The 26,402-nt window shown below is 37.4% G+C and overlaps 1 long non-coding RNA gene across 1 annotated transcript in view; it reads left to right on the top strand.

Annotated features, from left to right (window-relative positions):
* LOC115836270 overlaps positions 1-26,402 on the top strand; it is a 260,658-nt gene that overhangs the window by 56,557 nt on the left and 177,699 nt on the right. The gene's annotated exons all lie outside the window — the stretch shown is intronic.

The raw sequence follows: 26,402 nt of genomic DNA, 5'->3' as shown, positions 1-26,402 counted from the left end.
CTTAGACTATTCAAATTGCTATGAGGGATAATGACCTGCGTAGGAGTTGCTTGATGGATTTAATAGGCTTTCACAAAAGACAAAAGTTAAACACCTGAACACTCAAATTTTGCCCATAATTTTAGGGAACTTTTGGAACCCAACTGAAGTCCAGTCATAGACCCGAAGTAAAGAGCCCCAATTTACATAAACTCTGAGGCCCTGAAACATAAAAATTCTGAGTTAGTTGATGTTTCATTAGTGCATCCATTTTTGGATCAATCATGCCCTTTGTTCTTCAGTTTCTTTTATAGTTTATGAGAGGACTAACCTACTTCATGTGGAAGACTGAAACAGCCCTTCCATGGAGCATGTGCCATTCTAGAAGAAAACTTCAGGCCTTCTTAGTTGTTCTAATACTTACAGTTCACAGGCAGATCATTCAGTACATAATTTTCATTATATAAGGGTCCAGTTGTGCCCTAGAAGATCTTCCTTATATTATTGCAATAACTAGCATGAATGGTTGATTTAAACAAGTTTATCTTTATTCAAATTTTTCCTTCCTTATATGCTTTAATTTTTTAATGTTGAGATTAAGATTGACTTTTAACAAGGTCAAGAATCCAACTGACCACCAGATATTGAGTTAATTAATGTAGCATTTTATAGATAAAGTCATTTGTCCAACAAGTAATTTATATGCTTGAAGAAACAGACTTGATGTGAAGCTAACTACAAGTGACTTAATCATAAATGATTAAGCCATATAATTCTGTTCTTAGTGGTAGTTTTAGAGAGTAGTTTTAAATAAACATAGTAATCTATGTATAAAGCAAATGATTTTAAGACATGTTTTCCTTTATAGAAGCCAGCAAACTATGGTCTGTGGATCAAATATGACCTGCTGCCTGTTTTTCAAGTAAAGTTTTATTGGAACATGGCCATGTGCGGTCATTTACATATTGTCTATGACTACTGTCACACTACAATGGCAGAGTTGAGTAGTTGCTACAGTAACTGCATGGTTTGCAAATCCAATCTTAAAATGTTTACTCTCTGACCCTTTAGAGAGTTTGTTCATCCCTGCTTTAAGCTATGGATAGCAACCTGCACAGGTAAAAAGTGTGAAAAGAATAATGAGCTTTTTCTTTAAAAGAAAAATAACCTGCAGATTATGGAGCAATATATTTTTGTTGACTACAGATCAGCAAAGATTTTCAGCTGAGCTGGAAAGCCTATTGAGCTTTAAATGGCTATCCTTACCGTGGAGTAGATTTATTTGTGATGGTTAATATCATGTATTCTGAATAGTGAAGAATGACATGTAGAATTCAACTTGTGATTCATCGAAAGAATTTCGTATGTATGCATTAAGATAAAAACAAAACCCAACCTCTGAAAAAACATATTTTTACATGTAAATCATTCAATTATATTCACTTTTTGGGGCAGGTGGTCAAATTAATTTTGCCTCTGTGTTTTCATTTTTGGTGTTCATGGATTTATCATGCAGACATTTACGTTTGACTTTGTCCTTTACAAATATACTTTGAATAAAATGCTTATGTGAAAAGGATTGAAAATGGAATCTACCAAGAATAGTTCCTTACTTTAGCTTTCTACCCATCTTCCCCCACATTTTTTGTTCAGTTGCAGTAAGTACCATTTGCTCTTGAAAATTAATTTGCTAATCTTAGATGCCAACAAGTCAATTTCTCAAATGTTTCATGTTTAATTTGTCCTAAAGCTACCCATTCCTGAGAAAATCTGAGCTTTAAAGATTGAGTGGGTATATGGTCTGAAATAGCGAGCAAATTAATACAGCATTTGCTTCTGGGGTCTTTTATGGAAGATGATGCTTAGTAGGCTGCTAGACCAAATGGAATGATGTATTAATCAGTTTCTTCCAAGTCTACTTCTTTGTTATCCATATTAGGACTGAAGTACCATTTAAACTTTGGGAGGAGTTTGAAGCAGTTCCCTGCATACATGGTAACCATATTTCCTGAACCAAAGATTGGGATGTTTGTATACCCTGAAGATGTTTTGGCACATAGTCTGATACTGGGTCAGAATATTTAAAACCATGTATGCAATGGGAAATGCCCTACATATTTTTCTTAAACCACATTTTTCTTAAGTTGACCTAACGACCAAAATATTCTGGGAATGCATTTGCTTCTCTATAATAAATTAGCTGAGATGCTCCTTATCATTCATTTGTTGGATGAACAGAGTGACTTTTATTTCATTTAAATAAGCATCATTCTATTGCCTAGCATGATTAATGTAAAATGCAGAAACTATTGAGTGGTATAATTAATATAATTAAAGTAATGCTGGTAGAGCCTTTTCTTTTGGATCATTGCTGTTCTAAAAAGCGCAACTATAATGCAGAGAGTTCACTATCATGGTATGATGGAGCCTATGGGCAGAAGGCCAGCTAGTCTTCCACAAGAGAGATAATTAAGAGACAATGGTACAGAAATGCATGTTGTAGCGTGCACGAATCCTCCTGTGTGTTGACCTTACAGCTCCAAGCAACTCAGAGAATGGCTTGGTTTTCAAAATTACAATTCCTCTCAGATTCTAGAAGGAGGGGTGGATGCGATTATTCAGGTTTATGCAATTTCAAAAAGGTAAAATACCTAGTTTAGGGAACACTGCTCTCTCCTTGGAGACCTGCTGGGATACTAAAATTTCAGGTGCTTCAAAAATGCAGGACGCAGAGAGGAATTTGAAATGCATCCAGAAGGAAGCAATTTATATTTTTCTGCAACACTTTTATAACAGAAAGGCAAAGAGTGAGTGGAGAGAAAAGAAATGGGAGATCCCCTGACTGGAAGCTGTACAGTTCACCTAGAAGACAGGCTGGGCTTACTCTTTCAGTGAGAAGGAACCTCTTTGCAGTAAGCGTCTCAGTCATTAAAAACCTTTTATCCAAAGGTAAGGAAGAATTGAGGAGTATGAGGTGAGGTTGGCAACATTTGAAATATTTGAAGTACCCTGCTGTCGAAAGTTGAGAAGCGGGGACTTATTCAAGAAATTTACAGCAATGTGACCACTGTGAGAATCTCCTTGGACATAAAAACTTGGATGAGGTAAGGTTAGGAAGTTTTGAAAGACACCCCAAACTCAGTGAACCAAATAATAATGCCTTGTTAAAAGTAACTGTGAGAACCCACACTTTTCCCCCAAGAGTATCATCAACCATCTGGAGCATTGGGTTGAGTGCAGTCTGTGTGTACACATGTGTGTGTCTAAGCAATAACTCCACCAGTCTTTTTTCTGTGCAGATTATTCTGGGATCAGTTAAATGGAAATAAATAACATTTCATGTGTAGAACCTCCCCGTGTGTGCTTCTCTCTCAAAATATTGATTTGCTTTTATTCCATTCGAAAGGAAGACCCACGAGGAATAGAAAGAGGAGGGCACTGTTTCTTTATGAATACTAATAAGGAAATCAAGAGAGACAGTGGCACTTCAAGTTTCATCTCTCCATTTCCTAGAGGCGCAAACCCTGCCAGTTGTCACCTTGGTGTATTCAGTGCCTTTTGAAGCACTAGACTCCTCCAGAGAGAATGTCAGCCCCAGCCCTGGGCAGTTTTGACAAACAGAGTATATATTGATACATGATAAAGTATGCTAGAAATCACCCCAGCGCTAAAGGCTACTATAGTTTTAATATCATCATTTGAATTAACAAGCATTCTGTGGAGAAATAATGAGCTTTCATTATTCAGAACATCATCCTTACCCGGGGAACTCAGAAACCATTAGCTCTTGAGAACTTAATGAAAAGATGATAAAGAATGTTTTAGATAAAAGTTTGAACGGGCACACTTGATAACTGAGGTAAAATATTAATGTTTGCCTGGATGATGGATCAGGGTTGCTGAGCTTGGCTCATCAAAGTGACGGTTACCAAGTGTGTGGTCAGCTCATGCGTGTGCAGGAGCCAGACTGGCCCAGTGGACGATGCGAGCTGTCAGTCTCTGGCGACTGTGCTTCTGAGAAGGCTGCCGAGCTCATATCATGGCGAGGGCCCTTTTAGACTTACAGACAAGAAGGAGTGGAGGTAGATAGGAAAAGGAAGGAATGCAGAAAGATAAAGTGTGATCAACAGGTATTGATGTACCTGTTCAGGACTGGCACCTCAAATCACTGTTTCATAGTCTCTCACGTAAAACATAAAAACAAAACGCTTGAATTTATCTGGTAAATTTTGTTTTTCTTATCTTAGCCTGACCAGTGGACTCAGAAATTTTCAGTTAGCATTCTGGTTTTTAATTTGATATGGTAAAATTGCATCGTGGCGGGAAAGGAAACAAAAAGGAAATACAAGTAAAAAGATGACATCTTTAAGGGTTGGGTGCCAACATCAACCACTTGTAAACTAATAGATGAAACTTGAGCACATGCAGACATAGAATAAAAGTCATGCTCATCGTAAACATTTGAAAAATACAAACAGTAGAAGACAGCAAAATATCACTCTCAGTCCCACTGTACAAAGAGAATCTCTGCTAGCCCCTTGGTATATTTACTTCCAGCCCTTTTGCAGTGTGTATGTTACTTATGTGGCAATGATCACATGGCATATGCAGAATTATATGTGTTGTCATTTTTAGAGCATTTTCATGTTTATAAAACTAATACACGATGATTGCCTAAGATTGGAAGATACTGGAGAGAAACTTGGATGTCCATGACAGTCGCCCTGGAGAGCTTATTAAAAAGCAGTCTCCTGGACCCCACCTCAGACTGACTGCATTAAATCCAGCAGAGGGGCAGTCTCTGGGGTCAGACTGTCTGGGTTAGAATCTTGATTCCATCACTTAACAGTATGTGGCCTTGAGCAAATTAATTCACCTCTTTATGCTGCAGTTCTCTCAGGTGGAAATTAAGGATAAAAAGAGTACACACCTCAGGGCTGTTATAAGGATTAAATGGCATAATGCTCATACAGCACATAGAATATTGGTTGGCACATAGTGTGAAACCAAATGTTAGTGATGATGATGATTAATATTATTATTGTAACTCTTATCCTTAGTTACGACAAGCTCCCCAGATGCTTCTAATGGACCATGAGTATTATGGCGTCTCTTTTCCTATACATTTAAGAATATGATTAGGTTGGTAGTGGTGTGAAGATGATGGACTGGTGCTCCATGTCTTTCCCAACATTTGTCTGGTATGCATTCCTGTACATTTCCCAGAATTCCTTTTGTCTGATGTTCTGAGTCTAATTTAGGTTCCAAAAAGTAGATGAATTAGATGCACTCATGAATGATTTGGAAGGTGGGAGGGAGGCAGAGACTGCAGCTGCTTGATTTTGTTAGTAAGCAGAAACAGGTAGGAACTTGGTTTTTCTGCTATGACACCAGTGGACGTCTCAACAGCCATTGAACTGTGGAGTTAGAGTGTGGAGAGGGGACCTGTTTTGCTGGTACAGATTATAGCAGCCTTCTTGATTGGGGCAATGTTGGTAAGGTTCAGGAGGTGGCAGCTTTCTCATTTTGCAAGCAGCTTCCAAGTGACAAAAGAAGCTCCATGGGTGGCTGAATTTTGTGACTTTGGGAGCCATTCTTGAAATCTAACCTAGAGGCTCTTTCCTCAGCCTTCCTAACAATCCAATAACCCATTTCAAACTTGTAATAAACTAGCTTCAGCTAAACTAGCTAGAGTGGATTTTGTTCTTTGCAATATAAATCTGACAAATATCATTGCATATAATGTTTTAAAAACATATTTAGACAGAAATATTCTCCAGTCTTGGAAGATGATAGGAGGTGGGGATTTGTGTCAAATGAAATATATCATAGGGCAGTTTATTGATCTTTGCTAATTATTTAAAACCATACTTAGATTTCTCAACGTATGTTTCAAAGATGCAGAAAAAAATCAATAACCAAGAAACTCGACAATGAAAATGGCCTTTATGTTGGTTTCAGCAGTTCTGCTATTGTGGAGGGCAAAAAGAGCACTTTTTGTATCAGCCCTGTGAAAAGTCTGGCCATTGTTCGTAAATGCTGGCACAGAACAGCATTATTTCTTGTTTTAAGTGTTCATCGAAGAAGTCAAGTATTTAGAACAGTAAGTTAAGGATGTGATCCAAGAAGCATTTCTGATGCTGGAAAATTAACGGCATCAGAAGCATAAAAAGAACATTTGGGCAAGGGACTGTAGAGAAAAGCTCTGTTCCTCGCTGCCCAATCGATTTGAAAACAACATTCTTGAATAATGATTTTTCTTGCATATTTGAAATGTATATTGAAAAAGCCAAGTTATGCTTTTGTTTAATTAGTAAAGACCAATAAACTGCTCTATGATAGAAGGTTCTTTCTGTTGCTTTCCTCCCAACAAATAACACTTGGCTGGTTATAAATTCAAGGGTTTTGTTTATTTTTTTCTGTCTCAAAATTCTGTAAACAATGTTCCACTGTGTTCTGGCATTTAGGGCTGAAGGCAATAAATCCAAAAACAAGCTTACTTTTATTCCATTGCAGAAGATAGTTCTGCCTTACATCCATTTAGAAAATGTAACTGAAAAACAAAACAAAACAAAACGGTGCAGGCATTTGAGAAGACCTGCTGAGGCGCATTGCATCCTGGGAGGTGTAGTTCTTGCAAAGTACAGTGCGTCCTGGGAAATGGAGTTTTTCATGTGCTCACAGTCTCAGAATGGGCTGTACATTGGTGGAGGCTGGTGGGTGGCAGGGGCGAGTGGGAGGAGATGGGGGATGGAGGGGAGAATAAGATTCTGTTTCTTACTGAAAAGATTTGTCTTTTTATGACAATGAAAAAAACCCAGAAAAATACCAACAGAAGGCTTACAAGAAAAATATTGCACAATTAGGGGAAAAGATCATCATCTTGAAGTCTCAGAGACAGATTGTTACCTATTTCAGGCAACAAAAGAAAATTAGAAAATGTTTGGCATTCTCACTTGATACTATGGCTGGACCTTGGTTCTCAGGTAAGATTAGACAAAGGAGAGGTGATTTATCTCCCCACTACCTTTGCGAGGGTGGGTGGGGCAGTGCTACACCTGATATGAAACAGGCAAGTTAGTGGTTGTTTATTCTCAAAAGGATTCCACTATTCTTATAATCAGGCATTTTCTTCCAGCTTTTAGGAATCTGTTGTCCATTGAACTTAGATTTCAATATTGTTATGGACTGAATTGTGTCCCCCCCAAAATTTGTATGTTGAAGTCCTAACTCCCAGAACCTCAGAGTGTGACTGTGCAGATGCTCCCCAACTTATGATAGGGTTATGTCCTGACAAATCCATCAGAAGTTGAAAATATCATTAAATAAAAAATGCATTTAATACTCCTAATGCACCTAACTTACTGAACATCATAACTTAGCCTAGCTTACTTTAAACATGCTCAGAATACTTATGGTAGCCTACAGTTGGACAAAACCATCCAATCATCCAGTCTATTTTATAATAAAGTGTTGACTGTCTCAAGTGATTTATTGAATACTGTACTAAAAGTGAAAAACTTTTCACTTTTTTCGGTTGTATGGGTACCCAAAGTACAGTTTCTACTGAATGGGTATTGCTTTTGCACCACAGTAAAATTTTAAGTTTTGACTATTGTAAACTGGGGACTGTTTGTATTTGGAGATAGATACGACTTTTAAGAGGTAATTAAGGATCAGTGAGGTCATATAGGTGGGCCTTAATCCAATCCGACTGGTGTTCTTATAAGAAGAGGAGATTAAGACACAGATGCGCATGGAGGAAAAACCGTGTGTGGATACAGCGAGAAGATGGCCATCTATAAGCCAAGGGGAGAGGCCTTACAGGAAGCCAACCCTGCCAGCACCTTGATCTCGAACTTTCAGCCTCTGGATTTATGAGAAAATAAATTTCTGCTGTTGAAGCCACCTGATCTATGATGTTTTGTTATGACAACTCTAGTAAACGAATACAAACACTATTTCAAATATTGTCTTTTTATTTGTCTTCGCATCTTTATGTTAATTGGAAACTGGGAAAGGCCTTGTTAGGGGTTATGAGGCAGATGCCATTTTTATTTTTAAATTATGAAATATTTAAAAAAAAATTATGAAGAATATATTTAATAAACACCAAAGAACTAGCCACCCAGCTTTAAAAAACAAAAAACAAAAAACATTATAGGTACAGTTAAAGCCCCCACACTCTTAACCCTGTTCCCCTCCCTCCCAAGCTGAGATCATTAGTTTCCTGAATTTAATGTCTATCATTCTCATACATATCATTATATTTTTATACTATATGTTTGCATTAATAAGCAATTCATGGTGCTCTTTTGCATATATTTAAAACTTCATAAAAGTATTATTAAACTGTATTTGTCCTTCCAACTTGCTTTTTTCTTTTAGTGCTATGTTCTAGGGATTTATTCATGCTGATAAAAATATAGATAGATATAGATATCTAGTTTGCATGTTTTAACTATTTTTATTTATGAATACATCACAGTTTGCTTACACATTTTATCCTTGAAGGAGCATGTGTAACATATTTTCAGTTTTGTATTATTTAGAAATAAATAATGCTGTGAACATTCTTAAAGAGATCTTCTTGGGCATGTGGACAGGAGTTGCTTCAGGTTTGGAGTTGCTGAGTCATAGTTCGTGAGTAGTTTCAAATCATATATATATATATATATATACTCCCAAATTTTCTCCAAATTGATTGTACAAGTTTATACTTCCATCAGCTGTGTTACTTCATATACTTGCCAAAATGATGTGTTGCCAGAATTGGAAAACTTTAATGAATTTGATGGGTATGAAATCTAATGGTTTTATTTGCATCTCTGTAAGTATTTTGAGGTTAAACTTGTTTTTTGAGACTAAGCCTTGCTCTGTTGCCCAGGCTGGAGTGCAGTGGTGTGATCTCAGCTCACTGCAAACTTGGCCTCCCATGCTTAAGCAATTCTTGTGCCTCAGCCTCCTGAGCAGCTGGGATTACAGGCGTTTGCCACCACACCCAGCTAATTTTTGTGTTTTTAGCAGAGACGGGGTTTTGCCATGTTGTCCAGGCTGGCCTCAAGAGATCCACTTGCCTTAGCCTCCCAAATTGCTGGGATTATAGGCACGAACCACTGTGCCCAGCCAGAGGTTGAACATATTTAAAAATGTTTTGGAGTATTTGAATTTTCTCTTTCATAGATTCTGTGTTCACATACTTTGCCATTTTTCTATTGGGCTGCTTCTCTTTTTCTTATTGATTTGTGGGAGTTCTTTATATATTCTAGATATGAAGCCATTGGGTTTGTATGTATCTTCATCCTAGTTTATTGTTTCTCTTTTCATTCGTCTTTTGATGCATAGAACTTTTGTTTTCCTAGCGCTGTTAAGCAGGCTATCCAGTAGAGTGTTTTAAATTCTGAGCAAAGCTGTTTTTTCACTTGGAAAACTTTTATTTTCTAGTATATAAGTTGGCAGGTGCCTTAAAACAAACTAATAAGCATAATTTATCCATAAGAAAATTATTTGTAAAGATTACATTTATGTCTTTAATATAAACTTTAGTAATTTTGTATTAATCCTCTTACTGTTTTAAAGAACAATTTCATATCTTTTGTGGGTTAAACACTGTTATCTGGCTATGACCGGACTCACTTGATTTTCTATGACGTCGATTTTTATTTACTCGTTTGTTCAGCTAATAGTTACAATGAAGAAGGCTGAGGATTTATTTGAATATAAAGTACATTACAGTTCACAATGGTATTTTAAAAAGGTTCACAATTAATTAGTTAATATAGGTAAATTAATAGCAGTTCTTATTTCCTTATATTAGATCAGCTGTACATTTAGTTCACATTGTTTCTTTCTCGTTTAAAAAAAGTACTTACTTTTTAAGAGCTTTTAAGTTTACCGCAAAATTGAGAGGAAGGTACAGAGATTTCCCGCATGCCCCCTGCCCACCCCACGCGCACAGCTCCCCATTATCACCATCCCCCACCGGAGTGGCACATTTGTTACAATTGAACCCACACTGACACATCATTATCACCCAAAGTCCACAATTTACATTAGAGTTCACTCTTGGTGGTGTACATTCTATGGGTGTGGCCAAATGCATAATGACATTAAACCACCATTACAGGACCACACGGAGTAGTTTCACTGCCCTAAAAATCCTCTGTGCCCTGCCTATTCATCCCTCCTTTCCTCCTAACTTCTGGCAACCACTGATGTCTTTACTGCCTCCAGGGTTTTACTTTTCCAGAATGTCATAGAGTTGGAATCATACAGTACGCAGCTTTTCCAGGTTGGCTTCTTTTACTTAGCAACATGCACATGAGTTTCCTCCTTGTTTTTTCCTGGCTTGATAGCTCCTTTATTTTTAGTGCTGAATAATATTCCCTTGTCTGGATGTGCCACAGTTTATTTATCAATTCACCTGCTAAAGGACATCTTGGTTGCTTCCAAATGTTAACAGTTGTGGATAAAGCTGCTATAAATATCAGTCTGCTGGTTTTTGTATAAACATAAGTTTTCCGCATTCTTAAGCCATTTAGTGAAATATAAAGAGATGTATATCTTATTATTAAGCTTCCTTACAGACTACATTTTCAGTTATTGTCCAATCTGCTATTGTCAGTTGGACTTTGCCTTGGCTCAGAATAAAGTATATTGGTATCTGAAAAAGCAAACAAGTTATAAAATTATTAACAAATAATTTTTATATTATTGAAAATGTTAAAATCATAAACAACCCAAACTATAATATTCCAGTTCACTGACAAATTTTACAATGTCAGTTTTATTTTAAAAGTTCACTTATATTTTAATAACAATAATTCCTTATTAACTCCTGTTTTTAGCTCATTTAAAAAAATGCAGGCTGGGCATGGTGGCTCATGCCTGTAATCCCAACACTTTGGGAGGCCAAGGTGGGCGGATCACCTGAGGTCAGAGTTTGAGACCAGCCTGGCCAACATGACAAAACCCCATCTCTAGTAAAGATACAAAAATTAGCCAGGCATGGTGGCAGCTACCTGTAATCACAGCTACTCGGGAGGCTGAGGCAGGAGAATCACTTGAACCCAGGAGGCAGAGGTTGCAGTGAGCCGAGATCGTGCCACTGCACTCCAGCCTGGGTCTCAAAAAAATAAAAATAAAAAAAATGCAAAGTGCTTCAAAATTTAATTTGTATCTGAAAACCCTCCATTACGATTTTTCTTGGCACTGGGGCATGCAAAGAGGCTGCTTCTACATGTAGATTTTATCTCTCTATATACACACAGCTTTATGGGAAAGTTTTCAGTTCCAAATTATTTCCTTAAACATCCTTAAGTATATGAATGAATATCATGTTTCAGATAAAGTATAAATTGTTTAAAAAATGTATGCATTCTCTTGGCTTGGATAAATTGTTTTATTTACCAAAAACATATAGGTTGAGAGATTTATTTTTAGGAATATAGTCTATTTGCTATGAATGTGCATTTTGGTGGATGTGATGGTGATGACAGTGACGGGAGGGGACAGAGATCAGGATCTAGAGAGAGCAAGAGATGGAGAGAGTCAGGAGAGAGAGAGAGAAAATAAGCAGATAGGCTTGAAATGAGCACACACAGATTTGCGGTATTGAGGGAAACAGCAGTCACTGCTCTTACAAATTCCAGCTGGGTGGTTTCCTACATGTCTGCAATAAAGCTCTTGCACAATAAATGAAGAAAATAATACATAAAAGTTTAAATTTTATTGGGTGTGAAGCTCTTAAAGAACTGCTGTTCACTAAGAGTATAAGGAAGACTCAGTTTGAATAAATGAACTCCAACTAAAGGAGTACCCACCTTCCGTTTTCTTTTCTTCATGATATCTATGAGTTTGTCTTCTTGATCGCATTCCCTTGTCATGATGGTCCACAGCCAGCTGGAGCAGAAATTCACCTGCCCAGACATGGAAGAAAAGGTTATGCTGGGAACCGAAACATAAATTTCACTCAGTAAGAGTCACTATCTACCAGAAATGGGAATGACACAACGATCATAGGAAAAGAACTGGGAATAAACCTTCACATCAGCGCTCTTGTCAGTGCTATTTGCTAACAGATGCATTGAGGTAAATGCTGTTACCTCAAGAAGTGTTATCTTCTGGGGATCCTTATCATAATTTTATTTTAAATTCGAACAGCTGTTGTTTAACTGCCACAGACCACAATTTATCTACAGCTTGGGGCCATAAAGTTAGCTTTAATGCACTCTGTTTCTTTTTTCTCCCCTGTATTTGATTTAATTTCCATGAATCTGACACTCACGTGCTATATATCATTTGCATATTTCAATATGTACTTTTGCAGATCCCGTAAGTATTCAGGTGCTAAATGTGAAAGAATAAATAAAAATGGAAGTTCCCAATGACAAATTATAAAAGGAAGGAAGAAGAACTCTCAGGTTTCACTTACATGTAAAATATTCTGAACAATAATAGCTCCTTCAGGACAACAAAGCAGGTTTTTCTAGGGTTGTTGGTTTATGGTGACTGTAGAAGAAAACGGATGTTTTTTTTGGCAGTGAAACACAGCACACTTATCTGAATTGAGCCCTAGGGCTTACCATATAGCAACGGAGAGAGAACTTCAGCTTTATTTAAGAAATCAACAAATGTGGCCACTTCCATAACCTGAATGTTTTCTAAAATATTCATGGTTTTTCATTCACAGAATTTCAAAAAACTGAGTTTGTGGTTTCAAACAAAAGAAAACTGTAGGGAAGACAGGAGGGGAATAAAAAGTCACTCTTGGGGAAACCTTAAAAAAGATCCCTGTGGGCTATTGTAGCGTATTTAGTGAAGGCGCTTTGTCAGATAGGGCATGAACTAACCGAGAACTCGGGCAGTTACTGGACAGAAAATCAATTTTGGTCAGGGTTAGATGGGCCAGTATCTGAAAACTTCCAAGTAGACGTCAGAGGTCTAAAAAAGCTTTTTCTTTACTTAGCTCTTTAGCCGGGTTTGTACAGATTTCTGCAAGTCTGGGGAACCTTAAAACTTCCATCTCCTTTTCCATTCTTTGAGTTAACAGCAACATATCGGTAGCTGAGCTTCACAATGTTGAGCTCTCCAAGTTGTTAAGGGTGATCTTTAGGCCTCAGCCCTTTTTGGATCCTTGCTTGTTGTAATCAAGTTCCAGAAGGAAATGAGGTGCGATCCTTATTGCAAAAGAATGAGGCAGGCTCTGGGGCTCGGTGATTCACTTACTTAATTTGATTATTAGTTTTCTGGTAACAAATAGTTGGTGCTGGAATGCTGATTTCACAGGCACCCTCACACACGTTGGTAAAATCAACAAGTGTGAGAGAAGCATCCTTAACTGTAAGTTAACAGTAAGAACACGATGCTCACACGTCTTAAAGGTGGAACCCAAAAGCCAAGTTATAGTGTATGTTTTATTTCTGAGGCAGTATTGCTCATGGAAATGGGAATAGTCCAAATAGAAACAGAGTAACAGTGAAAAAATGGAGAGGATTTGCAGGGCCTGATTTGGGAATTTGATTTTGAAGTATGAAAATGATGTCACTATAATCAAGTTTGAATAGTGAGTACATTTTTGCCTCAAATTTTCATTGTATCTGCTTCCTATAGACCCTAGAATTGGAAATCATTGGTAAGGGCATTAGTTCCTCTTAAGGAGGGTTGCTTGATACCCCAAGTTTCATGAGGAAGTTCTAAGCTGATTTACCAACCAAAGAGGGTGAGATAAGCTACTGTAATCACCACCTGGCACCTTTCCTTCCAAAGAGTCTGACAAATGTTAATTAAGGAAACCTCAGGATGCTTGCCCAGGACAGATAAGGGATTAATTTCAGCACCTCTGGGAAGAAATGCAAGAGCACCTCTGTGTCCCTTCTTCCCTTCTGAACAGCTCTCAGGTTCTTGACACAGAAAGTCTGGGGACAACAGGAAAGGGAAAGGGAGAAAAGGGCCATTCATGAATGTTCAAAGGAACGCGGGCTGCTTCCCTGAGAGCGATGTGATTTGACTGTGGCGACGTCTCTTCTCTCACCCCAAGCCAGGAGGGTTATCAGTGAGCAAGGCAGAGGGAGGATCTTGGTTCTATTTTATTCATTCTGAACAAATGGAATCTAGCATAAGAGCTAGTTGCATGGTCTAGCCAACATAGTGAAACCCCGTCTCTACTAAAAATACAAAAACTAGCCAGGCGTGGTGGCAGACACAACTAGCCAGGCATGGTGGCAGACACCTGTACTCCCAGCTACTTGGGAGGCTGAGGCAGGAGAATTGCTTGAACCCAGGAGGCGGAGGTACCATGCAACTAGACCACTAATTTTCCTTTACTGCTTTCTTTTGCATTAAGCTAATATTTTCTAATGTAGCATTTTAATTTCTTTAAGAATTTTTTCACTAATTATTTTTGAAAATTTTTAATGGTTATTCTTGCTTACAATATAGATCTTAACTTATCACAATCAGCTTCAGATTTATACTAAATTAATTCAAGTGAGATATAGAAATATCATTCCTTTTTCTTCTTATGGTATTTTGTTATATACATTACATCTATTTTTCTTTTCCCTCTTTTTGTGGTATTGTTATAATTATTAAATCCACACAAGTTACAAATTCAAAAGGACTGCTATAATTATTACTTTATATAATTTTGTCTTTCAAAGGAGCTAAGAGAAGAAAAGAAGGCAAGTTTATATTTACAGCTTTTATTATATTAGCTTTGTATTTATTGTTTCTGGTCCTCTTCGTTTGTTATTCTGAACGTGAGTTATCATCTGGAGCCATTTTCTTAGCCCAATGCAGCTTTGTACCTATCTATCTCCTTTGTGCTGTTTTTGGCAAATATATTTTATTTCTATATATTATAGGCCCAATAACACATTATATACATAGTGTTCTGTATACTTATTTTTAAAATAAGCGAAGAAAGTAGAATAAATATGCATTTATATGGGTTTTTTGATTGCATGATTGTCTTTACTGGTGCTCTTTTTTTTTGTATGGATTCTAATTACTATCTGTGGTCACATCAGCCTGATGAACTTCTTTTAGTATTTCTTATATAGCAGATCTGTTAGCAACAATTGTTTTTTAGTTTTTATTTGTCTGGGAATGTTTTCAGTTTTCTTTCAGTTTTGAAGAGTAACTTGCTGCATAGTTTTTTCCTTGACCACTTTGAATATATTATCCTATGGTTTCCATTGCTTCTGCTGATGAGTCAGTTGTTAATCTTATTGGGGCTTATTTGTAAGTGACAAATTGTTTTTCTCTAAATGCTTTTAAGAGTTTCTCCTTGTCTTTCATTTTCAGTATTTTTACTATGATGAGACTGCTTCTGAATCTCTTTGTGTTTATTCAACTTGGAGGTTGTTGAGTTTCCTAGATGTGTAGATTATTGCTTTTCAATACATTTGGTAAGTTGTCAGTCATTATTTATTCCCATATTTTTCTACTAATTTCTTTTTTTTGTCTCTCCTTCTGGTACTCCCACTATGGATATGTAGATGTGCTTAACAATGTCTTACAGTTCTCTAAGTCTATCTTTATTTTTCTAATTTTTTTTTTTTTTTTTTTTTTTTTTTTTTTTTTTGAGACGGAGTCTCACTCTGTCCCCCAGGCTGGAGCACAGGGGCGTGATTTCAGCTGTTGCCCAGGCTGGAGTGCAGCGGCGTGATCTCAGCTCACTGCAACCTCCACATCCCTGGTTCAAGCAATTCTCCTGCCTCAGCTTCCTGAGTAGCTGTGATTACAGGTTCATACCACCACGTCTGGCTAAATTTTTTGTAAAGATTTTTAGTACAGATGGGGTTTCACCATGTTGGCCAGACTGGTCTTGAATACCTGACCTCAGGCAATCTGCCCACCTTGGCATCCCAAAATGCTGGGATTACAGGTGTGAGCCACTGCGCCTGGCCTCTTTTTTTTAAAATTATTTGGATTTCATACCATCTATTGATATATCTTCATGTTTGTTAATTATTTCTTTTGCTTCTCAGATCTACTCTTAAGCCCCTCTGGTGATTTTTAAATCTTAGTTACTGTATTTTCAACTTCAGAATTTCCATTTGGCTTTTAAAATATATACATAATTTCTACCTCTTTACTGGTATTCTCTATTTCATATGACATTGTCCATAAATGTCCATTGTAATCATTCTTTCATGTCTTTAATTATGGTTTCCTTTAGGTTTTTGTGTATATTTATAATGGCTACCTTGAATGCTTTTTCTGTTAGATCCAATATCTAGTTTCTCTCACAAGCAGCTTCTGTTGTCTGCTTTTTTCCTGGTGTACTACCTTCCTGTTTCTTTGCATATCTTGTAATTTTTTTGTTGGACACCAGGCACTTTTGATAATAGAGCAACTGTGGATGCTGGTGCTCTATCCTTCCCTCTCTCCCCCTGGGCTTGTTATTTTTATTTTCTTGTTTATTTTTTAAGTGATGGCTGGATTATTTTTTATGGAATCTATTTCTCCCTGCAATATAACCCCTCTGACATTTATCCTCAGTGAGTACAGCCTTGGGTATGCCCACAGTTACCCTGCACTGACAGTGGTTTTGGCCTATTTTTGAGAGCCTCTTTCTTTGACGATACTCAGCTGTTAAGTTCAACTAATTGCTGGATGATTGCTGTATTATTTTCAAGACTATCTTGACTATTAGCTTGTTGAGTGGCTTTGGTAATAAAGGCGTATGAGAATGCAAATGCTCCAGAGAACCAAAAACACTGTGACTCCTTTTAGTTTCAAGAGCCACAATATTGTGGCTAGATTCTGCTGATCAGACTGGAAAAGTAACACCATAATCCCCCCAAAATGTCAGTAGCAGTGAGGTACCACTGATAGCTCTGAGAAGGGATTGAAAGTCTGATGTGCTCTATTTTCCAGGAGTGGATGGCAGCCATACCCTGTGTTATGTTGCCTCACTCACTGTAAAATAAATGGGTTGACTTGGCAAGAGTCAGAAGTCTGGCTTGTCATGATAACTCAGCATCAAAAAACATATGGTCCTTTACTTTTTACTTAGTCTATGATGGGCATGTATTGCCATATTCAGTATAAGGACAGAGCCAGACAGCACCAGTGGCAGTCCGGGTGGTACAGACTCAATCAGCAATTTGATTCCAGCTAGTTCCATCACAGAATAGGCCTTTACCCTGGACTCATGTGTGAGTAACCCAGAAGATTTCATTATCAGTTGTAATTTTTTTTTTTTCATTTCATGAAGCAAAATAAGGGTATCTTTCATCTGCCAGCCTATAGTTTTCAAGTGGAAGACCAAACAATTAGACCATTGGTCCTAGTCCAAAAGCCAGTCAAAATTTAACATAGTTTATTGAGGGGAATAGTGGGCAGAATAGTGAGAATGGACTTGAGTTCTATTCACTGATTTGAGCAGACATCTGCATTTTTGGTTGTGCATAGCTGTCACTAAGGCTAGACAGTTGCAGCGACTCAATAGACACTGTTGGTTTCAATTTAGCTCAGCTATGTGTGAACCAGGTCCAGGCCCAGGTTCAGGAGTTCCATTGAACAACAGTTTTGTTTCAGGCAATGGAGTGAAGAGTAACATTTTCCCTAAAGAGATAGCTGGTGTTTTTCAGGTAGGACCACAATGCTGTTAGTGTCTGCCCATGATTGTTGCAAATTTCCCACCTTGTATACACACTATAAATGGATGTCTCTGTAACTGTTGTCTGAAAGAAGACAGCATCTTCTGCCTCCTCTAGGATAAATCTACCATTAATTGTTACCATGGGATAGACCTGAGGCTGGCTGCTGGATTGGTGAGAAAGTTCTCCTTCTTGGAGGAGAGTTAGAAACAACCAGGGTACTGCCCAGCTAGCAGTCTGAGTCTGCTTCTTGGGACTTGGCCTGAACCCATTAAATTGGGGAATTAAGGAAAATTCCTCCTCATTAACAGGCAATAAAATGGAGAACCACTTATTGCCCAGTTAACCACATAATGTGGTCAACATGTTTACCGATAATTCCCATGGATTACCCTCAAAGTCCATTAATTAGTCTACGAGGCCCTTATCTTTCTCCTTCCTGAAAGCCATGTGTCTGTCAGCATCCCATCCTTGCTGCCAAAACTGCTAAGAACTATGAAGGGTCTGAGATTTCACCCTACTTGCAAAAAAATTACCAAGTTTGTCTCTGTATTAATTGCGTATTGTTTAGTAACTATGTTATGAAACATTTAGCAGCTTAAATAATACCCCTCAATTATTTCGTAGTTTCTGTAAGTCAGGAATTCAAGCATGGCTTAGCTGGGTCCTCAACAAGGCTGCAGTCAAGATGTTAGTCAGGACTTCGCTCTCATCTATGGCTTGGCTAGAAAAGGATCTGCTTCCAAGTGCACGTACTTGCTGGAAGAATTTAGTTTCTTTTTGCAGGCTGTGTACTGGGGCTTTAGTTTGTTGACGGCTCTTGGCTAAAAACTGCTTTTAGGTCTTTGCCACGTTGGCCTTCCCAACATAGCCACTTGCTTCCTAAGGGCCAGTAAGGGGAAAAAGAGTCTCCTTGCAAGATAGATGTTACAATGATCTATAATGTAATCAAGTATGTGTAGTCACATACATCCTACAACCTTTGCTATATGCTGCCTGATAGAAACAAGTCACAGGTCCTCTTCAGACTCAACAGGAGGCTAGTCACCCAGGGCGTGAATATCAGGAGGTGGGAATCATGGGGCCTCTTTAGAGTCTCTCTGTCACAGTTTCAGGAGTGCTGGCAGAAGACATGAGACTCCTGGATCAGAGACAAAAGACTTTATTATTTACAAAAGCAAAACCCAGAGTATCTGCATTTGTGCTGATTTCCTGAGTGCCATTTCTCAAAGTGTGATGTGAAGAGGGCTAGATGGGATCTGCACATGGAGTAGGGTGTGCTTTGGGGAAGGAACTCTGAGCTTAGACAGACTAGATATTTTATTAGAATCAGTAAGCATGCCTGACCTATGCCCTGAAGGAAGGTATAATCTTTATTGCTGTGAACCATAAGCAGACCTGCCTTTGCTCTGAAGGGAGACATTACCTCTATCTTCCAAGATTGTTTGCTCTGTAAACATCCTTGAAAAGATAGATTGAAACCAATGCAGCCAGAACCTCTGCTTGGAAGACATGCAGAAGCATAAAACTAATGGAGAATTATCTCCTGGTAGGCATGTCTTGACTCTGAGGAGCATACCTATGTATAATAGGAAAATATAGATATGTACATAAATAACTAATGAATAAGTGAGTCTGAAAAGAGAAATTCAGTGTGCTATGAAAGCTCAAAGGAAGGCAAAGTTATTTCTAACTCCAGCGAAGAGGCAATCCTTCACAATATTAATTTTGAAGCATAACGAGGATTTCAACTGGTGAGGAAAGGTGGAAAGAAAGGAGGAAATGAAAGAAGCAGCACGGGTAGAAGAAGGAGGGAAGGTACCACGTAGATTCCCCATGTGGGGCAGTTAGTTTGACTCAACATTGGGTTAAGAAAAGGGCAGCACGGTATGGAGAAAAGTCGGAAAATGTAGAACTAAGTTGGCGAATTGTGGACATTAAATACTTATTTAGGTGCCATTAAAGTGTCTTGAGGAGTCCAGTTGGTGTCATGAAGGTGTTTTGAGTGAATGAGTGTAAGGGAGCCATTAATTCAGTATTATGCTTTAGGGGTTATAATCTAGAGATGATGGGATGACTTGGAGTTGGCAAAAGACTTGAGGCAGAACTCCTAGCAAAAAAAACTGTTTTAAATGGTACAAGCCAGAAGGTGATACAAGTCTAATGTGTTTCTGTGGTAGTGAGAAGAAAGAGGTGCAGTTGGACGTAGACCTCTTTCATTGGTACAGCTGGTTTGACTTGGTAGCTCATTGCTCCTATAATGCAAGAAAAAGGGAAGAATCAAGGGAATCCTAGGTAACTGAGAGGCTGGTGGCCCCAACAGGAGAAATAGAGAAACTATGATAAGGTAGAGATACCAGGGAGAATTTGATAAATTTGGTTTGCAATCAAAAAGAAGCCCTTTGTAAATGAACCTATTTAAATAGTTGGGTGATATCTTAATGCACTTAGACTTAATTTATTTGGTACAATACAAATTAGATGTCAAGAAAAGTCTAAAGCATTGTGACTCAAATTCAGGACCACCTTACTAAGTTTGGGTGGTAACAATTAGGTAGATGGAGATTTTCTTCTTTCATTTGACTGACATCATGCTTAGGGAAAAGAACAATCCATTTAAATAAGGATTTGTTAAAAACTATCATTTCCATACGTTTAAGGTCAGAAAATGTGATTATATAGTACAGTTCGTTTAGGTGGGAGGAGGCCATTTTTAAAGGCTAAAATTTATTATCTAAGAAGTAGGTCTTAATTTTTAAACTCATTGACTTCATAGGTGAAACACACACACACAAACTTTTCTCATTTAAGGAGAGTTATTTTGTATGTTTTTACATAATTTGATCTTACTCTTCGATGCTGAGTACCTGGCGTAGCCACACACCATTGTTCCTTCAAGAGTAACCCCTTTCTAAACAGTGTGTATTCACCAGGAAGTGCTAGAATAATTTTTGCTCCCACTGTCATTTTTAAAGTTTTGTTTCTGAGCCAGCTTTCATGGTATTTGTTTCACACTCAAAAAACCCAAAGTTATAATTAAGGCAGCTGTCATATTATAGCACTAGGCATCTGGACACTTGGACTTACCTACCAGGGAAGAGAGACGGAGCAGGAAAGGAGAGAAAGACAGAAAACAGAGCCCTGAAAGTGCCTTCCTTCTTGTTCTATATTTTGAGGTCAATAAGATAACTTTATTAAATAAAAGAAGGAGGCCAGGTGTGGTGGCTCACGCCTGTAATCCCAGCACTTTGGGAGGCTGAGGCAGGTGGATCATGAGGTCAGGAGATCAAGACCATCCTGGCTAACATGGTGAAACCCCATCTCTACTAAAAATACAAAAAATTAGCCGGGCATGGTGGCACAGGCCTGTAGTCTCAGCTACTCAGGAGGCTGATGCAGGAGAATTGCTTGAACCCGGGAGGTGGAAGTTGCAGTGAGCCAAGATTGCGCCACTTGCACTCCAGCCTGGGTGACAGAGCGAGACTCCATCTCAGAAAACAAATAATAAATAAATTTTTTAAAAAAAGGAAATACTTACTGTGACTTTTATATACTCAGTTTTAAAATCTTCAAAACAACTCCATTTATTTATTTTTTATTTGAGTAGAGACAGAGTCCCACTATTTTGCCCAGGCTGGTCTCGAACTCCTGGCCTCAAGCAATCCTCTCACCTCAGCCACCCAAAGTGCTGGGATGGCAGGCGTGAGCCACCGTGCCTAGCCCATTGCATTTCTTTTTATTCTCATTTTACAGATTGGAAAACTGAGGCTCAGGAACGTTTAATCACCTTCCCTCAGCTATAAAGTTGTTTTTTAGTGAAGTTTGACAGTTCTTTCTTATTCCTTCCACTACACAATGAGTTTCTCTCCGATAGCTAAATAACCAATATCACCAAATGTGATTTGAAGTGACACATGTACAGGGAAATTTCAAAAAAATAAACATGACTTGGTATCTTTCTCAGTAAACCTTAAGCCAATCCTGATTTGATACTCGAACTTAATGAGAAACTTGCTTTCTTACTTACCTAAATTCTCTCTCTTTCTCTTTTTTTTTTTTTTTGAAATGGAGTCTCACTCTGTCGCCAGGCTGGTGTGCAGTGGCACAATCTCAGCTCACTGCAACCTCCACCTCTCAGGTTCAAGCAAGCCTCCTGCCTCAGCCTTCCAAATAGCCGGGACTACAGGCACATGCCACCACACCTGGCTAAGTTTTGTATTTTTAGTAGAAATGGGGTTTCACCATGTTGGCCAGGATGGTCTTGATCTCTTGACCTTGTGATCCACCCGCCTCGGCCTCCCAAAGTGCTGGGATTACAGGCATGAGCCACTGCGCCTGGCCTTTACTTACCTCAATTCTTTACCTAAAATTTAAACACTTCTACCTACATCATGTTGGGGCATTGTCCATTCAAATACCCTCTGGCTTTCTATCTCTGGAAACTCCTGTGCATTTTTCTTGTCCTAGTAGCAGTTTCTAAGCACTTTGACTATTTATTTTCTCAATAGTTCCCACTTTCCACAGTATGACAAGTCTTTCTGGTGTTTAGCTTACCTACAAAACGCATTCCTACAGCAGAATCAAGAAATAAAAATTACAGGCACTAATGGGGTACTGCTACTCTCCAGTATTGATACCCATGCAATTACTTTTCTCAAATCAGAATGTGATAATACTTTGCTTTTCTTCCTTTAAATGCTATTTAAGAAATTAAATATATGACATTTTTTGCAGCTGTTTTCTGTGTCTAGGTATTATTTGCATTGGAAATGTCATATAATAACTTTTTCAGAAGCAAAGTTTTCTTCTTCAGAAACGAACACCTTTATGTTAAGACCTCTGCAGATCAGTCTTAGTTTAAAGCTTATGTTATTATAAAAAAATACAGTTTAGGCCGGGTGTGGTGGCTCACGCCTGTAATCCCAGCACTTTGGGAAGCTAAGGCGGGCAGATCACGAGGTCAGCAGATTGAGACCATTCTGGCCAACGTGGTGAAACCCCGTCTCTACTAAATATACAAAAATTAGCTGGGCATGGTGGCGTGCAACTGTAGTCCCAGCTACTGGGGAGGCTGGGGCAGGAGAATCTCTTGAACCCGGGAGCTGGACATTGCAGTGAGCTGAGATCGCGCCACCGCACTCCAGCCTGGTGACAGAGATTCTCCGCCTCAAACAAAACAAAACAAAACAAAACAAAGCAAAACAAAACAAAACAATTTAGAGTAGCATTTTAAAATGAAAGTATTTTAAACAGAGATTTAAGATGATTTTTGCCCTCTGCCTTCCAGTCTGTGAATTCACATTCCTAACAAATCCTTAGTCCTGCATCTTGGTATGTCCCTGTCAGTCATATACTGTAAGAAGGTGGATAAGGGCAAGCATGGTCATTTATATTGCTGAAGTTCAGGACTGAATACATACAGATCAAATCCACCCTAAAAGAAGTAGAAAACAGCAAGGCAACCATTTGTGAAGCTAATTAATTGGCACATTTTTTTTTAGCTTATGCTTGTTAAAAAACTATGTGCTGTTCTATGAAACCAAGGCTGAAAGTGATAAATACCATTGAGGGTAAAACTTTTTGGACTTATTGCTATTGTTACTATATTTGAGCAATGAAGAGCATTTGGATATAATTTAGGGCTATTTACCTTCACCCTTCTTAATATCTGTAGTCTATCCAGCTATCTCCATAACTCTTTAGCTATCACTAGTTTAACCATCACCATGTACTGCACCAAAAGACTTGTACAAGACTATTTATAGTAGCATTATTCCCCACAGCTTCAAACTGGAAACAAATGAAAAGTCCACTCACCGTTGACTGGATAAATTGTGGTAGATTCATATCATGGAATGAAAAGAACAAAACCTATGATATAAAGTGACACGGATAAATCACAGTCAATGTGATGAGTAAAAGAAGCTGGCGACAAGAGTGTAGGAACTGCAAGATTCCATTTCTATGAAGCTTAAAAGTAGCCCAAACTAATGTAAGATAATAGCGTAAGTAATCCATGCTTTAAAAATTTTAAAAACATTTTTAATGTTTTGATTGACACATAATAACTGTATATGTTTATAGGGTATATGCTGTATACTGTATATGCTGTAGTATATATAATGTCTGATCATCAAATAAGGGTGATTAGTATGGTGGTCGGACAATTTTTTCACTTACTTTTCTAGGAAAGTACCTCTGTGTACATATGATAACACACTGTTACTAAACTCTATCTAATCTTTGCTAATCTCATAGGTTAAAACAGTTAAGTTCTTTTAGTTAGGTTCTAATTTTTATTTCTTATTATGAATGAAGTTCAACATCTTTCCATGTGATTAAGAGACATTTTTATTTCCTTTTTCTGTGAATCTCCCATATGTATATGCGTGTTTTTGTGCATACACACTCGTATACATATATGTAAATATGTACAATATATGTATGTTTGTGAATATGTATCTTTTTGCCTAGTTTCTCTGTTTCTTTTATTGATATGTCAGAACTGTTCATTTATTATAGCCATCGGCCTGTGTTTGTGATATTAGTTGCATTCCCTTCTCCTCCCTCACCCCCAGTTTTGTAATTAGTCTTTTGATTTTGTTACAGGGCTTATTTCCAGTCAGGAAAGTTTTATTTTTATACATTTCAATGAATGTTCTATTGCTTTTGAATTTTAGGTCATATTTAGAAGGACCTTCCCTAGTCCATTATTATAAAACCTTGCTCCTAGGTTGATGGTTTTATATTGTACAGTTTAAACCTCTGTCCATTTGGAATTTATTTTGATGTAAGTTGGGAGATAGCTATTTTCCCAACTCTGTTCTTTCCACAGGGTTTCCGGTTGTTCACAAACTATTTTCTGAATTTTTTATTGTCTGCTTATAAGTTTGGAATGCCAACTTTTGTGTATATTGGATCTACTTCTGAGCTTTTTATCCTGTTTGCAATATTTATCCACTTGAATTATTATAGCCTACTGAAATTTATGTTAGACTTGATCACCCCTTTATTATTCTTCATTCACAGAATTTGCCTCAAAAATCTCCATTTTTCTTTTTATTTAAATTTAAAACATATTTTCTACAATTTTTTTCCACAAATACAATTTTCTGGAATTTTTACAAAGATTGTGTTAAATTTATTATCTCAGGAAGAACGAATATATTTTTGGTGTTGGCTGCTGCTATCCTAAAAGAAGCTTCTTTATTTAAATGTTCTTCCATGTCCCTCAATAGCATTTAAAAGTTTTCTTCTTATGCTAATTGTTTATTGGTGAAAAAAGTCTATTGTTCCTATGTATTTTATTCTTTTATTGCTATAATAAATGTTTCTTCCCCGTTCAGTTCATATTCTTATTGGTTGTTTGTTTTTATATAGGAAGGAGAATGATTTTGTACTGGAGGCACCTTCCTAAATTTTTTTGTCATTGTGGTTTTTCAGTTGTTTTTCCTATGTGTTTAGAGGTAAATATTTTCTTTAAACAATAAATGCAGTGGCTAGTACTTTCAGAACAATGTGGACTAACAGTGATGATGAGGACATGTGCATCTTGTTCCTGTCTTTAGTAAGACTGTATCTAATGTTTCTGCATTAAGCATGATTGGACAATATCTCTTAGGTGATATGTAATGATTCATTTCCATCATTTTCTAAATATTCCATAATTTCTGGTTTGATCTTATTCTTTTCTGCGTTGTTTACTAGAGAGTTTTAATATTTCAGATGACGGTTTGTTTTCTAGTGAGTTTTATTTCTAAATTCTCTTATATAGTATGCCAAGCTTTCTGTTATTGTTTCTTTTTAATTATTTCATCTCATGCTCTGCTTTCTTTGCTTCTTATAATAATTTTAAAAGTTTTAATTTTTGTCCTAGTAATTATTTGATAACTATAAGATTATATAATACACTTAATCTTCTGTTCTTCAAGAGAGTATCTATCAACTCTCTAATAGAAGCAATTGAAAATTAATTTGTTTGTCTTACATACTTCCTCCTATCATCCAATTTTAATTGTTTATATTATTTTAAAAAATTATATTTATATCTCTAAGTGCAGTTATTGCTTTGTTATTTGATATGTCAGGTTTAAATTGCCTCATTTGACCCCAGGCAATTAAAACAATTTTTTAAGAAGAAATAAGCAAATCTATATTCCCTTTTACTTTTTTTCCTCTCATCTTAATTTAAAAAAAAATCATACTGGCTAGGCACAGTGGCTCACCAGCATTTTGGGAGGTGAAGTGGCTCACTTGGCATTTTTGGAGACCAGGGTGGGTGGACTGGTTGACCTCAGAATTTCGAGACCAACCTGGGCAACAAAGTGAGACCACGTTTCTTAAAAAAAAAAGAAAAAGAAAAAATAATTAAAAATATAATTTCTACTTTGTCAGAGTTTAAAGTTATAAAAGTCTATTCTTTACAAGTCTCATATTCGTTCAAGTCTTGGTCATGCAGCTCCATGGTTTAAAATCCTCTCTGCCAGTTCTTTAGCCATAGTGACTCCATTTCTTTCTTGGTTGTCTGAAGTTACTTTTCTGATAGTTTCTTAATAAAGCTACTGAGATTTAAAATCTTTTTGTATCTGAAAAAGTGATTGGTAAATAACAGTCTGTCTGGGTTTAAACCTCAGTCACGTGTTCTTTCCTAGAGGGTCTTGTAGGCACTGCTCCTCTGTCTTCTGGCATTGATTTTTCTGAACTTTGAGACTAGCATTTTTTTCTTCCTCTAAATACTTGATCTTTTGTCTTGATCCCCAGGTTATTCTTTTTTTGCCTTTGAAGTTTAGTAACTTTCTGGGATGTCTCAAAGAG

Source organism: Nomascus leucogenys, chromosome 8 (assembly GCF_006542625.1).
Source record: "Nomascus leucogenys isolate Asia chromosome 8, Asia_NLE_v1, whole genome shotgun sequence".
NCBI classification, from domain to species: Eukaryota; Metazoa; Chordata; class Mammalia; order Primates; family Hylobatidae; genus Nomascus; species Nomascus leucogenys.
The sequence above is the reverse complement of the archived record's forward strand: the minus strand, read 5'-3'. Positions and strand labels throughout refer to the sequence as shown.